We start from the raw sequence: 5158 nt of genomic DNA on the forward strand, positions 1-5158 counted from the left end.
TAGGAGCAGCAGCTGAAGACCAGCAGCTTTCGAGCTCTCGTTTTATCTTCCCACTCTCCTTACTCTCCACCTCTGTTTGGCTTTGCCTCTCTATGGAAACGAGACTTTCAGGAAATAATCATTAGATGTTTATCTACAACTGAATGACTTTTGGTGCCACCCAATTCAAGATGGCTGCCACAGCCAGCTGACCTTTGAAAACAAAATGGCTATAATTCAAGCAATAGGGGCCATAGAAATCTTTTTTATTCATCCCTTGAGTTGTAGTTTTTAAGAATCTTTTCGCTCAGTTACATTAGGCAGACCCTCAAGGATTTCGCAATGTTGCGATCGCAACTATTTACGCAAAATCAAGCAAACCCTGCGAAATCACAACTTTTTGCAACTTTGTCCAAAACACCGCAACTTTCCCACAACTTTAACCCAATATTTATTGTTTCTAAAGTGATTCACCACTGTTTTTACGGTCTAGTCTCTTCTTTGTGGGTTTGTGTAGTGTGGAATACAAAATAACCCCCAAATAACTCACGAAAAAGACATGACGTCACATCCTGTTAACATCAGAATGCCGGGAGCATGCATGAGCATGGTTTATATATTAAAAGTTATGGTTTAGGATGATCACTGTAAAGGGAGTAAATAATTACCCAGTCACTGATTTTACATTATATATGTTTTATTTTTTTGGCACTACTTTGAAAAAATTTAATTTCACTGTGATATTGAAATGTTTTGTGTGTTATGTAATTTTTATCACAAAAGGCCTTTTTATATTGACCAGGATTAATTTATGACAGCAATAAATGGGTAAACATCCATGGGGGTGAATACTTTTTTTTTGGCACTGTAGATGTGAATTCCTAATATCTATTATTTACAGCAGTGATTTGAAAACCTGAAATAAAATAAAAGGCTAAAACAAATATTTAAATACAATTTAGTTCACTTTGAACTCATTTAAACACCATATTAAGGTCCCACTGCTAGCATTTTTCTAAGACAATATTTTAATAAAACATTACCCACTCTTTAACTACTTTATTAAAACTTCAACTAGTTTTTATGAATTAACATGTCTAATTAACTTCAATCAACACGCTGCATTTTTGCAAAAATGGTACCGATTGGCATTTGATAATTTTCTGATTGTTTTTTGATTGTGGGGCCTTTCTGGGTAGAGTTTGCATGTTCTCCCTGTGCATGTGTGGGTACTCTGGGTCCTCCGGTTTCCTCCCACAGACCAAAAACATGCATGTTAGGTTAACTGGTGACTCTAAATTGTCCCTAGGTGAGAGTGTGAATGGTTGTTTGTCTCTATGTGTCCCTGTGTTGGGCTTGTGAACTGCCCAGGGTGTCCCCCACCTCTTGCACAGTGACTTCTTGAGATAGGCAACAGCTACCAGAAAGATGAAGCGGATAAAGTAAATAGATGGATGGTCTGTATGTAGTTGGATTTGAGTGTGAATTCAAGTATGATGACTTACCATATAATTATTCTCTGAAAAAGTCAACTTCAATACTGTATTTTCGGCACTTTTGGGCACGCTGGATTATAAGACACACTGTCAATGAATGGTCCATTTTCAGACTTTCGTCATATATGAAGCACACCGGACTATAAGGCGCTCCATTCAAAATGGACGATTTTGGTGCTCTAGCAGAGCTGGTTTGCCTGTATCAGCCACGACGAGGGTCCTGGAGGACGCCTCGCTCCGCTGCGCCACGCCGAGGGTCTGGACCGACGCCTCGCTCTGCTGTGTCCAGTCCACTGCACTCTCGCCTGCCTGGCTCTCGCCTGCTTGGTCCACGTCTGCCTGGTCCACATTTGACTGGCTCTAGCCTGTTTCGCCCAAGCCTGCTTTGCTCATGGCCAGCCTTGCCCAAGTTTGCTTCACTGAGGACGGCGCCCGGGCCTCGCTGCAGAACTCCTGCTCCGCCGAGGATGGCGCCCGGGCGGCCCCCCAGAACTCTAGTCCCCTTACTTGGGGTTATCTTGTTGTGGGTTTTTGAGTTTCTGTGTTTTCCCCAGTTTTCTGGTCAGTTTTTGGTTTTGTATTTTTGCTTGTTTTTTTTTTTTTTCAGTTTAGCCCTCCGTCCTGTGTTTTGTTTTTTACCCCCCACCTCCCTCTCGTGCTAGGTTTTTTTGGGGGCTGTCTAGGGCTGGCCCTTGAGAGGGGGGTACTGTGGTGATTTAGCTTTTTTTCTGGGTTTTGTTTATGTTTTATTTTTATTTTAGTTCTTTGGTTTTTGTTTTGTTTCTATTCTGTTATTTGGTTGTATGTGCCTTTTGTTTTTGCCTCATGTTCATGGTTTCATTTCACTCTTCCCCAGTCACTCACTTGTCTGTCAGCCACACCCATCTACACCTGTCCTGACTCCATAATCATTTCACCTGTTCCCACTCACCTCGTTTTCCCCAGTGTTAAAAACCCGGTTGCTCTTTCCATACCTCGCTGGTTCATTGTTTGTTGTTAGTTTGATGTTTGTTTGTTGTTGCTTCACTCCGTATTCCTGTCTTCAGAGTTCTGTTCCGTTTATGTGTTTTATTTTAGTTCTTGTCTGTTTGCTGCCACATCAGCTTTTTGTTTTCGTTTGTTTCTTTAGTTTAATAAAATAGTTTATTTTCCTGTAGGATGAGTCTGCGCACTGGGTTCCTCTCCGTCAGTTCCACGCTTCATGACAGCCTCCACTGCTCGCTCAGGTCCGCGTGCTGTGTGCAGACCCCTGCACGACGCTACAAAGCGCAACTATAACTGTGCCTTAATGCTGCAAGCGGTGCAGCTTTTGTAGTTTACCAAAGTCATAGTAAAACATTACGACTTCCTACATATGTAGGGCGCACTGTGGTTTTTTGAGAAAATTGAAGGCTTTTGGGTGCGCCTTATAGTCCGAAAAATATGGTAACTATAAAAGATAGAATTACAGTATCAAATGTTAGATAGCTTAACACTATAGTGAACAAATATTTTGAGAATTACAAGAAACAGTTTTCTAGTCTGCAGGACAGTTCTTGGGTCAAGAATAACAACTAGTTTTCATCAATTTTATCATTGTAGTTTCCTCCACCTCCTGGTCTCTACACTTTTAGACTCTTCACATAACAGCACATCATTTTCATCAAAGTTTTTAAAATGTGTCTGATATTAGCTGTAATCAGACATTGTACTTTACAGTGCTCAGGCTTGTGATTTACTGTGAGTTTTAATACAAGTGGTGAAAATAACTTTATAGCTACAAAAATCAGATTTATCACTACTTGTACTACATTTTAGGCCTGCTGAGAGATGGCCAGTGACACAAACAAGTCAAAAATGTAGGAATTTAAAGCCCACTCAGACTTATTGTGCTTGATACTGCATTGACCAAAATGAGTAAAAATAAACAAATCGTAGCAAACCTATGCTATGGTGAAACACACACAGTGTAAGGGCTCATACAATATAATTTATTAATGTAAAAAGAAAAAAAAAGTGTTTTTCTGTTGAAGTGTCTTCAAAATCTTCTGGGTCATCAGAATTGCAGCAGCGATGTAATGATCAAGGAAATGACATAAGTTATTCTTGAACAGTGAGAACTTTATTCAAAATAACAGTCTGTGCCGAATCGAGATTTCTGGCCCAATCAGTGAGATCTCCCCCCCTTCTTCTCGTTGCTGCTTCTTTTTATATACATTTACCAAACCCAGTTGTAGAATAAAACACACACATCCCACTGGGACGGACTTCAACAGTATGGAGTCAAATACATTCAATTCCCTTTATGGTGATAAGCTGGGGTCTTGAGACGTGCAGCAGCTAACCCTCCATATATGTATTCACTGCAGTTGTTTTCAACAATCATGAGCTTAGGAGTCCACAATCCACTTCCCAAAAAGGGATTATACCCAAAGACAGACCCGAAGTCTCAACTTGGAACTCAGGCCCCATCGCCGCTCGGCACAGATGTAACACAGATACCTCATTGTTTACACAGATTTTGGCCTCTCTTGCATAGTTTCCTCATAAACAAGAAGTGTCATGAGGCCATTCTACAACATGTTGGTGTAACAGGAGTTAAGCTGTAGTATCTGAAGCGTAAAAATGAGCTTAATTGACTTTCTGAACCAGCGGTAAAAAAAGGCATAAATAATTGGGTTTAGACAGGAGTTAAAATAAAACAAGCATATTACAAATGTTGCAGAAGAAGTACTGACAGAGTTATCTTCACCTGTGAGTGCAACACAGTAATATGGGAGCATACACAGTAGAAACACAACTACAACAACACCAAGAGTCTTTGCTGCTTTAATCTGAGACTTTCTAGCTTTTACTGAACTGTGAAGAGCAAGTGTTGCAACCTGTGAGCGCATTGCTCGAGACTGAGACACAACAACCATAAACACTTTGAGGTACAATATTACAATCACAGTGATGGGAGCAATGAAGGAAACTGTCAGATCAGCATATCTTGCAATGTAGCTGATGGCAATGACACACTCTCCAATGCAGGAATTATATTTGCCTGGTTGTTTCAAACTATCCTTTAGAATCAGACTATGAAATATCAATACAAAGATCCAAAAAACACAGATACAGATCTTTACTCTGTCCTGTGTGATTTTGGTAGAGTAATGCAGAGGGTAACAAATAGCAGTGTAACGGTCAATTGATATCAGCACCATGGTTCCTATTGATGCATAGAGGATCACAAATGCTAAATACTGATACAAAGAGCACACAATGTCAACCAAGAATCCAACAGCCGTCTATTAGCAGAATTTGAAAAACCAGTAAGAGACCAACAAAAAAGTCTGAAACAGCCAGAGAGAGGAGGAGGAGGTTGGTGGGAGTCTGCAGCTGTCTGTGGAAGCACAGAAATGTACTTTTTAAATCAGTTATCTGTAATAACAAAGTAAATTGTGTTAAAATGTTATGTAGCAACCTGAAATGTGAAATGGAGATGATGACCAGCAGGTTGAGAAGTGCAGTTAGCACAGAGATGAAGGAAAGCACAATATAGTAGAGCATAACCTCAATGTAAGGGAGCTTTAGTCGACTGCAGGAAGAGTTAAAGAGTTGTGGAAAGCAGAGCTCAGTTTCCTCCATTACTGCAGGTGGAAATGTTGAAGTGTGAAAGTTCTCAGTTTTGTTCTCATCCAGCTGCTTTATCTCCGCCTTCT

The sequence above is a fragment of the Kryptolebias marmoratus genome, linkage group LG6 (genome assembly GCF_001649575.2).
Source record: "Kryptolebias marmoratus isolate JLee-2015 linkage group LG6, ASM164957v2, whole genome shotgun sequence".
Classification (NCBI taxonomy): Eukaryota; Metazoa; Chordata; class Actinopteri; order Cyprinodontiformes; family Rivulidae; genus Kryptolebias; species Kryptolebias marmoratus.